Source organism: Sphaerodactylus townsendi, linkage group LG11 (assembly GCF_021028975.2).
Source record: "Sphaerodactylus townsendi isolate TG3544 linkage group LG11, MPM_Stown_v2.3, whole genome shotgun sequence".
Lineage (NCBI taxonomy): Eukaryota > Metazoa > Chordata > Lepidosauria > Squamata > Sphaerodactylidae > Sphaerodactylus > Sphaerodactylus townsendi.
In genome coordinates this window covers 66,955,280-66,967,443 of record NC_059435.1, presented here as the reverse complement: position 1 = coordinate 66,967,443, position 12,164 = coordinate 66,955,280, and the positions used below count along the sequence as shown (strand labels likewise).

The 12,164-nt window shown below is 43.0% G+C and overlaps 1 protein-coding gene across 1 annotated transcript in view; it reads right to left on the bottom strand.

The window, feature by feature from the left end:
* PTPRN2 (protein tyrosine phosphatase receptor type N2) overlaps positions 1-12,164 on the bottom strand; it is a 714,418-nt gene that overhangs the window by 425,548 nt on the left and 276,706 nt on the right. The window lies entirely within an intron of this gene.

Here is a 12,164-nt window from a genome sequence, read left to right as displayed (position 1 = left end):
GTTCTACATGTTTTAACGTTGCTTTTTATTATAAAAACAATCTCGGCTTCTGAGGTGTTCTGCTCATACAGGGAAAGACTTTTCTATCCAGTTTATACCATCAATTGTGGAGTATTCAGAGGAGCCAGGACTTCATTTCAAGATCCACTTTCAATTCCCACATTTGGCCCTGGAGAACAGACAGTAACACTTCAAAGTGTGTTTGAGCATTTTAAGACTCCATTCAAAACAATCCCCAAACAATCTGGAATTAAGATTAATGGTCTCTGTATCAGTGTAATTTGAAAACTGATTTTATGAATCAGCCATCACTTTTGCGCTGCAGCAGGGTCACGCAGCACCTGGGGCCATTCTTAATGCGGCATCCTCACACCTACCTTAACCATTCACCAAAGTCACAGCAAACAAAACTCATCTAGTGTTGGTGAAGCCATTCAAGTGACCGTATCCTGCAATAAGACTTATAGCTAATGCACACAGTAGCTCCTGTAATGAGTTCCTTTAGTAACATCAACCCAAATGCAACAAAAACTGTAGTGCTTCAAAGATATATAAAACCCTTTATTGAGGGGGGGGGGGGCTGGTCAGATGTTGATTTCCATACTTATACAAGGAGGCAAGAGCAGCTGAAACTGCACATGCCCCCTCTACCAGCTTTTCACCCAGCATAGTGGCAAGACCAGTCTTATCTGTTGCTGGGATCTTGCAGGCCTGGGATACACTGTGTATCATCTCACTCCCAGCCCAGATGAGTCATTTATATTGAACCCATGGAAGCATTTACAGATGTGCGCCAACAGGAGTCCACTAGTCCATGATGCACTCAAGGGAGGACACTATAGGTCAAGAAGAAGAAACGACTTGATGTTTTAGTTGAGGCTGAGGATTCTAATCCCTCATCTGACCCTTCCCCAACCTACCAAGACCCCTTCCTATCTTGTAAATGCACCTGCACAAAAACAGAAGGTGTACCAGCTGTTGGCCTATGATACCAGGTACAAGACTGTAATCCCTTTTAAATTTCTCTGAAAAGGTATTGCTGATGGGCCTGATTTGGCCCTGCTAGTCTGATGCTCATTCAATTCAAGCGTTCCACTGAAGCATCATCTTTCTTAACTGAGAGCTCTACTTGGGTCTTATAGATCTCAGTGCCTTCCTGCTACCTGGATCCAGGTACCTGGAATATGTTGCTTGATTTCTGCTGGTCACTGCAAGTCAGTGCAGTGCATCCATGCCCCCATTCAATTCTTGTTCAGCCCTCTGCAGACAATCGTCTAAATTGATACAGGGCAAAAAAATTCACAGAAATATGTGGAAGAAACAGAAGCTGAATAAGTGATTGTCAGAACATGTGTTTAGATGTACAAAATCTAGATGACAGGTGGACCCTCCTTCCAGCAGGTGCCGTGTGCATAATTAGGGCTGTGTGCACAACTATGTACTGTGTGCAAAGTCAGATAAGGCATGGGCACCTGATTGGCACCACAATTGTATATAGTTGGCACAGACTACAGGGTGATGTGTGCCTGGAAACACCTGTGGTCTGGCGGAGCACTTTGACAGTAGTTAGCAATAAACAGAACTGCACTGGTGACTGTGTGTCTTTCGGTTCTTGTTTGCATTGCTTCCTGCAAGGTGACCTACTCGCGAGTAAGCCGCTGCTTCGACAGTGATGTTGATTGGGAAGGCTGACACTTGAGAAGAATTGGATCCACTGGCAGTAAATAAAATAGATTTGGCATTTGCTGAGAAGGTAAAGAGTTTGGGGATGCTCACAGCCCAAACCTTCCTGTTTGAAAAGGTGGTTGGGGTGGTGGCCAAGACCACTTTTTATCAGCTGAATTTGGTTCACCATCTCTTGCTTTTCTTATCAGCCAATTCGGTCACAATGCTCCTTGCTTCTGAAACCCTGTGGTTGAATTAGTGTCGTGTTCTCTATGCTGGGTTTCCCTGAAGACAACCCAGAAATTCTGGCTGGCTCAGAATGAGGCAACCCAATTACTGTCAGGGGCTAGTTGATGGGAACATATCTTGCCAACCTTAAAACAGCTACATTGACAGCCTGGAAACCACACAACACCCCAGCTACATTGACTGCTAGTTTGTCTCCATGTCCAACACAAGGTGCTGGTAATGGCCTTTAAAGATATGGAGGAGCTACTTATCTAAAGGGCCATCTCCTCCCATATATCCCCATGTGCCAACTACTGTCTTCAGGCTGCAGCCTACTGTCCTACTTGAGTCAGCTTGCCTGGCATCAGCCATATCCTGCTCCTTTCTTTTTGTACTTGCCACTTTGTAGAATAGGCTGTCTGAGGAGGTAAGAATGGTGATGTCTTAAGAAATCTTCCAGAGGGGCTGCAAGTCCATGGTGTAGTGGTTAAGAGCAGTAGACTCTAATCTGGAGAACAAGGTTTGTTTGATGGTGTTGTTATGGCCTTAACAGTGTGGTGGAGTCTCCGTCTTTGGAGGTTTTTAAGCAGAGGCTGGATGGCCATCTGTCAGGATTATGTGTTCTTGCATTGCAGGAGGTTGGACTTGATGGCCCTTATGGTCTCTTCCAACTCTGATTCCCTACTCCTTCTCATGAGTGGTGGACTCTAATCTAAGGTGACCAGATTTTCACCTTTGTAATGCGGGACGTGTGCGTGCACACGCGCGCATGCACACGCACGCATGCACACGGCCGCAGGAGCGCACTGCCTTTTGGGGCGCTCCCCGGTTTCCCGCCCTGTGACAGGGCGGAAAAGGGGAGCGCCCCAGAAGGCAGTGCAGCAGCCTTAAAAAAATCGGGAGAATTAAAAAACCCCGCAGGATGCGGGACAAATTGCTCAAAAGTGTGACTGTCCCGCCCAAAGCGGGACGTCTGGTCACCTTACTCTAATCTGGTGAACCAGGTTTGTTTTCCCACTCCTCCATTTGAAGGCTACTGGGTAACCTTGGGCTACTCAAACTTCTTCAGAATTCTCTCAGCCACACCTACCTCACAAGGTGTCTGTTGTGGAGAAAGAGAGGGCAGGTGTTTGTAAGCCACTTTGAGACTCCTTATGGTTGAGAAAAGTGGGGTATAAATACAAACTCCTCTTCTTTTACAAAAGCTTTAAATGGGCAATGAACTTCAGGTGGGGGGGTTATTTGGGTCTTCATCTGGTTAGTTTTAAATTGTGATGTTTCTAAATGTGATTTGTTAAGTCTCCTTGAGCCATGAGAAAATGAAGGGTGTACATACTTTAATTAATGAAAACAATTAAGAATGTATGCCATCATCATCTCCTTGGAGGAATGCAAGATAAAAAATACTTAATAAATAATGACTCTGGTACTGCAGATGTTATTTTCTACCTAGGTAGAGTGGGGTTAAGATGAAAGCACACATGAGTCCTAGACCTGACTCACTTCCTTTTGTACTAGGCATGAGAAACAGGTCACAAATGACTGAAATAGCCTTTGCACTAATACACGTCCTTGATGCATGCACAGTTGAGAATTAGGTTCACTTATATCATACTATGCATTCACAATAGGCTGCTTGTTTAAAAGACTTTAAAAAGCAATGATCATCATAAGGGTCAGAGAATAAATGTGAGGAGCTAAGCAACAGCCACAAAGTCAAGCAATAATTACACAGCCAGGCCTTCTGGAATGATGAAACGCAACCCGTAATTTAAAATCTAGAACAGCATTTCCACTTCATTTTATTTACTGCTTTCCTGGCCATTCCATTGTCTTTCGTTGTGGGAAGGGAGGAATCATTATTGACAATTTATATGGCATTTCGGTGTCAATAGCATTTTGAGGGGAAAGCTTCTTTCAAAAGATCCTCTGCTGCTTTAAAGCAAGTTTAACTACTTCAGTATGCCAAATGCATATCATGCTGTGAGCCATCTCAGCAGTACACTGGTATTGATTTAGATAGAGACCAGAGGATTGGCAAAGATAGAAAGGGCACAGTGTGCTTTCTGATGCTTATGCATTATTTAGCTTTCATAGTTTCATCTGAAGTTAGTGCCCACATAGATTTTTAAAAATGACAGAAACGGTATATCTATAGGCAGTAAAGCTGTATCAAATCAGAAAGGTATCCTGCAACTTGCTTGTTTCTGTGGCTCGCAGGAAAATGTATTTTGAATGGAACGCTGGCATCATTTTCTTGAGTAATACTTTCCAACCTACTGCCACATTGTGAAACCAAATCAAAATAAAATCTGGACAACTATGTTGAAAATAATAAACCAATGAGGACATGATCTGGCAGATATATGGAGAAGAGAAAAAAGAAAATGGGGTTCAAATTGTATTCATCGGGGAAAATGAAGTTCCGCAACAGTAAGTTTTACAAGATAGCCAAAGAGAAGGAAACTCCCAAAGAAGAAAACAGCAAAGTACAATCTTTTTCATGCACATCCCAGCTGACATAAAAATGGACATTTTGCTATGGGTCAATACAGAATTAATTAGGTTTTTCCCCCCTATTCATCTATTTTTAATTTTTTTAAAAGGAGTTTCCTTTTTATCTGCTGTCAGTAGAGCTTCCTGTTGCAGATGAGCCAGTTAATTTAAGATGAGGACCAGGTTCTCACTGACCTGGAGATAAGCTCCCAACTGCACAGGGCAGGCATGTGTCATTGTGGCCATGATCCTCGAGCCCTTCGGGGAAGAGGCGGCCTAGAAATCTAAAATATAAATAAATATAAATAAATAAATAAATAAAATTGTCAGAATGCTGATGGGATCCCTTTGCCAAGTGGTCTTGATCCAGTCATGACAGAAGAGTTTTGCATATTCTTGCTGACAAGAGAATCCATTTGTGCTACCTGCAAGTTATGAGAACTTGATAGCACAGAAGCATTTTTGGATGCTCCAACACATGCCAGCTGGGTGATCTTGGGCTAGTCACAGTTCTTCTGAGCTCTCTCAGCTCCACCCACCTCACAGGGTGTTTGTTGTGAGGGGGGAAGGGAAAGGAGTTTGTAAGCCCCTTTGAGTCTCCTATAGGAGAGAAAGGGGAATATAAATCCAACTCTTCTTCTTCTTCTTCTTCTTCTTCTTCTTCTTCTTCTTCTTCTTCTTCTTCTTCTTCTTCTTCTTCTTCTTCTCCTTCTTCTTCTAGTTATGCTGTTTGAAAACAGGTTCATGTGGTGGTCAAGAGTATCTTCAATCAACTGTATTTGGTTCACCAACTATATCCATTCTTAGATTCAGCTGACCTGGACATGTCAATCTATGTTGTTGTTACCTCATAATTTGACTACTCTCAAAAGCTCTGTATTGGGCAATCCATAAACTGCTTCTGAATGCAGCAGTTAATAAGAACACAGCTCACCTATTTTAAAACAGATACATTGGCTACTATCTGAGATCAGACCTTCTTATGGACTTATCTGAGCTGCAGCAGGTGGCCATGATCCTGGCTGCCAAACACTCCTATAGTTGACCCAACAGCAAGAGGGCTGACATTGCCATGCCAGGCATTGCACAGCTTCCCTTTAAGAAGCTGCCAGCAGCAGCTGCAACTGGACCAGACCAGCCAGGCTATCGGGCAAATGGGGAACAGATTGTGGGAGGTCAGAGAAGAATGTTAGGCATGGCTGGATTAAGCCTGGCCCTATAAGAAGCCAAATGGACAGCCTGGAAGGAGACTCTCTAGGTCAGGGGTCAGCACACTTTACCACCCAAAGAACCATTTGGACCTGTTTTCCACAGCCCCGAAGATCTACTGAGCCAGAGAGGCAGCTCCACACGGAGCAGCCTCCAGTTTGGCCCCTCCACTCACCTTTCCTGGAGGGACACGCCCATGCTACCCTCTGACCTCCAGGCCACGCGGAGTCACAGTATAAGGCTGAAAGAGCCGCATGCGGCTCCAGTGCCGCTGGTTGCACACCCCTGCTCTAGGTCTTCTCCAGGCTGTAGAGGAGAACCATAGGAGGAAAGGAGAAATAAGGTGCAGTTAACCCCTCCCCTCTCTGCATCTGATGCTTTTGTTAGTCCTGGGGTCTTGACTGGAATCATGGAGGCAGTTAGGGAAGACCAAACAATTGGGTACCCCCTGGATCACACAGCTGCCAGTTTGTTTCTAAATGTCATTTATGACCAGGAAAAAAAGCCTTTTATGTTCTAGAAGTACCAGCTCTCCCTGCATGTCCTGATGCATCAAATGTGTTTTTTATTTGCCTTCCAGTTGATCCCCAGCTTACAGTGGCCTGCTTAGAATCTGCTAGAGCCTGGTTCTTTTCTCCAGTGGTTCCCATTTTAGGAAAACGGGCTGACTTGGAAGTTTTTAGGAGGTGGTATATTCCCGTGACCTGCATGGCCCACGTTAGCATGATCTCAGTATGTGTCAGAAACTAAACCAGGGTTGGCCCTGGTTAGTACTTGTGTAACCCCTATGTCCAGAATGGGTTGACCCAGAAAGGGGTGGAGACTCAAAGCAGCAGAAGGCTGCAAAAACTGGTGAAGTTGGAGGAAGCAAGGCTGCCAGGCTGGGACTTTGATTTAATCCTTCATAAGCTCTTAACACCTTGTTCAAGGTAACTGCAAGGTTGTTGGGAACTCGTGGGAAGGGAGTTGTTTGTTTTTGCTGTATTGTAAATGTTAGAATTTATTGTTTCAGGGCTTGCTATGTATGTAGTTGATGGGAGTTCGTTTGGGGACCTTCATCATCTTGGATCCCATTCACCAAGCCTCTGAAGTCTTCATAAGCCAACCACCAGCAGGAAGAATTGGACTTGGCATTATCAGTAGATTGTAAATATAAGGACTTGAAATGCAACCTAAAAGGACTGTAAATTGTTAATGTTAATGTTAAAAGTGTTATTTGTTAAGGAAGTAAACCATTTTGTTTTAAATTTAGTTTCTTTGCAACTCCTTCCAAGTTCTGCCCCACAGAACCCACAGATAGAGGTTACATTTGCATGGGAGACCACCAAGGTAATCCAGGATTGCTACACAGAGGCAAGCAATAGCATGCCGCCTCTCTCATTTCTTGCTCTGAAAATCATACAGAAGTCGCTGTATGACTCGATGGCACTTTCCACAGCTATCACCATGACAGCATTTTATTTTAAAGGGCCTTTAAGGGGGGAGTGAAGACCATATTTTGTGCGTTTTTAACTATGGAACTTTAGAGTGCACGTATTAGCAGGTGAGACAATGCCAATTATGAATAGAATGTCATGAGGCAAATGTTTCCTGTTACATTTTTCTACCACAGAAGTGTTATTTTTATGACCAAAAAAAAGCTAATAGACATGTTCCACGTTTACCTCTATTGTCTTAAAACATTAAAGTATTATTAATGCATGAACAAAGAGAGTAATGCCTGCTTTTGATTCTAAAGAATTTAGATGAAAGGCACGCACGTCATCCCCCCTACCCCGCCCCCCCACGTGGACTCCTCCAGACAGCTGTGTGCATGTGCATCTTCCAAGTGGCATTTAATCTCAACTGGAGATGACGACTAATTTGTTCAAGGAAATAGGTTAAGAAGCGCTAAATAAAGTTTGCAGCCCGTTTCATAACGTAAAGTACCCTGAAACAGCAACGGGTGGAAAACAAAGATCATGACATGTTTACAGCAACAATATTTAAAATTTATTAATTAAAACAAGAGTAGAACTACAAAAGGGAGAGGTCCTTTGAAGCTAGAAAGCTCTGAATGCCATAGGAGGCTTTGAAGTTTCTCAGCTGCCTTTGTTTCTCACTTATAATACATGAGGACACGATGCAACAGCTAAGCTTCAACTTCCAAGGGGCCATTATCTATTGGTTCCACATTAATGAGAAATCCAGTCTCAAACTGAAGAGCAGAAGAAAGGGTTATATATCATCTGATGCACGAGACAGATCTATGGTTGTATAGGAAAGTTAATTTTATCATAGACGTGATTTTATTGCAAGTACATTCCTGGCTGCCACAGCAAATCCTTCTCCCCTCAGCTTTGAATGGTTGAAATGTATGAGGGGAAGCTCATGCATCCATTCATTCCCACTGTATCCATCCTGTCTCTCTTCTTCCATTTGCTTCTGGTCTTTGCTTCTGGTGAAAAATTGCTTTCATTACAGGAACAGACCTTCCTTATGCCGTATCTGCTCTATTTTATTTATTTTAAACATGTATTCATCAACTTTTCACTAAATGTGCTGTTCATAGTGACATGCAATAATTTTACAAAACTGAGGTATTAATTAAATTTATGTAGTAGCAACATAAATAAAGCAAAAAAAGAGATTAAATTAAGTGTGGCTGTCACAAATGCATTCCTGTGGAGACAACCCATGTGTTGCCTGAGCAATTACTTATTAAAGCCTTTGAAGAGCTCTGTCTAGATCTCCATACTTAGATATTATTATTGCAATTCAAAGGGGGAGGGAGGCGAAACTGCCCAGGAGGCGGCATGACCCCAGCGCCGATGCAAATGCCACTCACGCCAGCATAAAGGGCACTTATGCTGGTTCCGGGGCACTTGGACTAGTCACGCAGGGGTCTGCAACCTGCGGCTCTCCAGATGTTTGTGGACTACAAATCCCATCACCCAATTGGCCATGCTGGCAGGGGCTGATGGGATTTGTAGTCCATGAACATCTGGAGAGCCACAGGTTGCAGACACCTAGTGTTTGGGAGTCGCACAGCAGCCCAGCGCTTAAGTGCTAGTGCAGTGGTGGCAGCATCAAAGGGACGGTTCCTGGGGGCTGGGGCAGCTTTAGTTGGCTTCTTGGGCCCTTTTGGCCTGGAACTTACCCCAACAAAAATGGTGGCACAGCATAGGCCTCTTTCACATGGACATGGAATCGTTGAAGTTGGATTGCTGGCTGTGGTACAGGAAGTCACTTAGAGGCAGAACAACTGTGCCTTACACCCCTCACTTGTATTGGATTGGATTGTGCCCATTTTCCTTGTTTGTTTGTTTGTTTGTTTGTTTGTCAAGTCACAGCTGACTTATGACATTCAGTGGAAGTTGGCCATTGCCTGCTTCTGCATCACACCCCTAATGTTTCTTGGAGGGTATGCAAACAGGGGTGAAAATATTTGACTCTTTAATGTGGTCATCAGCCCTTTAAGGAGGCTATCTACCGCAGAATGCATGGCCCGTTTCCTCCTCCTTTCCTGGTCAGAAAAGAGAAGGAAGAAAGATTTCATCGGTGAGATATGAACTTTCACACCTCTCATGACACCTTTTGTGGCAAAAAAACAAGCTCCATAAAAATTTGTCGCAGTCATTACTGCTTTCTAAACCTCCTTAAAGTCAAGCACCGTTTCCAACGACTCGCTGCGGAGAGTTATCATTAGTGATAAATAATCACATTTTCATTCAGACATGCAAATCATCACTTCTAGTTGCTATGGTTTCAAACTGACCTCCCCCCCCCCCCGCCCACCTCCCTAGTTTCATTTAACATAGCCCAGTGCAACAACGTGTTGGTTACTTTTTAATGTGAATGATAGAAAATTCACAAACAGGAGAATACCTGGAAGCATTTAAAGGATTAAAATCCTTAGCACGATAGTGCTAGAAATGTGTGTATATATATTCCATCTTAATATAAAACATTCCTCAAAAAATGGCTTCTCTTCAATCCTATTTAAAGTACACTAAATAAAAATTTCTGATTTCCAACCAAAATCTGATAAACACCATCTGCAGAAAGTTAGTTATATTTAAATCCCATTGATTTGCCACAAAAATAGAACTTCACTAACTTTCTCTGGATTGCACTGACTATTTAAGAATAACTCTCTAAAAAAATCAAGAACTGTCATATTGGTACACAACACAAAAAGTGTCCTTATTTTTTTTAAAAAAATACAGAAATGTATTGGCTCTGGCATCTATAATACATCATACCATTTTAAGGTTCTAGCACAGTTTGTCTTGGCACTCAGAATACTACCTTTCATTAAAGCACTGGTTGAAATAAGTATTTTACTTTTTTCCAGACATGTTTCTATAATTAGGTTGGATACATCAAGGAATAACAACTCCTATCTGATGCTGTTTTCTTGATTCATCTGTTTTTCAGATGTTGTAACCTCATAATGCTGTATATTGAGTGATCATTGAGCAGGTTCATGACTTAAATCCTGGGAACCATGTTGAGAGCATCTGGGTAAAAATTAAGGGGGAGAGAAACAGCAGTGATTTCATTGTGGGGGTCTATTACAGACCCCCAAGCCAGACTGAAGAGTTCAATTATGCCTTCCTGGAGCAGATGACCAAACTTTCGCAAAGAAGAGAAATAGTAGTAATGGGAGATTTGAGTTATTCAGATATTTGCTGGGAGTCAAACTCTGCCAAGACTACCAGGTCCAACAATTTCCTCACTTGCCTTGCAGACAATTTCATGGTCCAGAAGGTGGACTAGGCAACAAGGGGATCGGCTAATTCAGATCTGCTTCTAACTAACCAACAATGATAATCTGATTAATGGGGTGGAAATGGCAGGGTCCTTACGTGGGAATGCCCATGTTCTCCTAGAGTTTGTTATACAATGGAAAGGGGATGCCAAGCATAGTCAGACGAGCAGTCTAGATTTTAAGAAAGCTGATTTCAGTAAACTTAGGAAACTACTGGGCGTGATCCATGGTTAAGAATACTAAAACCGTAGGGAGAAAGTCAGAAAAGCTAAAGCTCAGAATGAACTCAGGTTTGCCCAAAAGATTAAAATCAATAAAGTAGTGGCGGGCTTTTTTGGTAATGTCTGTAGCAAAATGGGGGGGGGATGATATGTGAGGGTCACTGTGTGGAGAAGCTGGTGAAATTCTAACACGGGACAGAGAAAAGGCAGAACTACTCAAAACTTTCTTTTCCTCAGTCTTTTCCCAAAAGGAAAACAGTGCTCATCAGGAGGAAAGGGAACATAAGATACAGTAGGGGAAATTCAGCACAGAATAAATAAATAGGTAGCACAGGAATATCTGAATACTTTAAATGAATTCAAATCTCCAGGGCCTGATGAACCACATCCCAGGGTATTAAAAGAACTGGCAGAAGTAATCTCAGAACCACTTGCTATAATCTTTGAGAACTCCTGGAGAGCAGGAGAAGTCCCAGCAGACTGGAGAAGGGCTAATGTTGTCCCCATCTTCAAAAAAGGGGAAGAAAGAGGACCCAAACAATTACTGTCCAGTCAGTCTGACATCAATACCAAGAAAGGTTCTAGATCAGATAATTAAACAGACAGCCTGTACGCACTTAGAAGGGAATATTGTGATAACTAAAAGTCAACATGGCATTAAAAAAATCATGCCAGACTAATCTTCTTTCTTTTTTTGATACAGTGACAAGATTGGTAGACTAACAGAATGTTTTAGACACAGCATACCTTGATTTTAGTAAGGCTTTTGACAAGGTGTCCCATGATATTCACTCAAGCAAGCTAGTAAAATGTGAGTTAGACAATGCTACTACTAAATGGCTTTATAATTAATTGACTGCAGAACCCAAAGGGTGCTCACCAATGGCTCATATTCATCCTGGAGAGTAGTTAGGTGCTTCAGGGTTCTGTCCTGGACCCAGTGCTATTCAATGATTTTACCAATGACTTGGATGAAGAAATAAAAGGCATGCTAATCAAACTTGCAGATGACACCAAATTAAGAGGGATAGCTAATACCCCAAAGGTCAGGGTCAGAATTCAAAATGACCTGCACAGATTAGATAGCTTGGTCAAAACTAACAAAGGCCCTTTCCCCACTTACCCTTGTCGGAGGGTTGCTGCGCGCAATTCCCAGTGCGCACAATTCCTGGCGCGTGCCCCGGCTTCCCCACGACCCCGCGCATCAAGAGGCGCCATTTGAAAAGGCACCAGGAATTACGCGCGCTGAGGGGGTGCGAGAGAGGCAGCGTCGGGGCGGCTGCGTTCTCGCCGTGCCTGAAGTGGGGAGTGCAGCTGGACCCCGCGCTACTTTAGGAGAGTAGCGCGGGGCTTAAGGTAAGTGGGGAAAGGGCCAAAATGAATTTCAACTGAGGTAAATGTAAGATACTACACTTGATATGATAGCCACGTTTAAATATTTGAAGGGATGTCATATTGAAGAGGGAGCAGTCTTGTTTTCTGCTGCTGCAGAGACTAGGACAAGGAGTAATGGATTCAAGGTACAGGAAAAAGAGACTTCACCTAAACATTAGGAAAAACTTCCTGACAATAACAGCTGTTCAGCAGTGGAA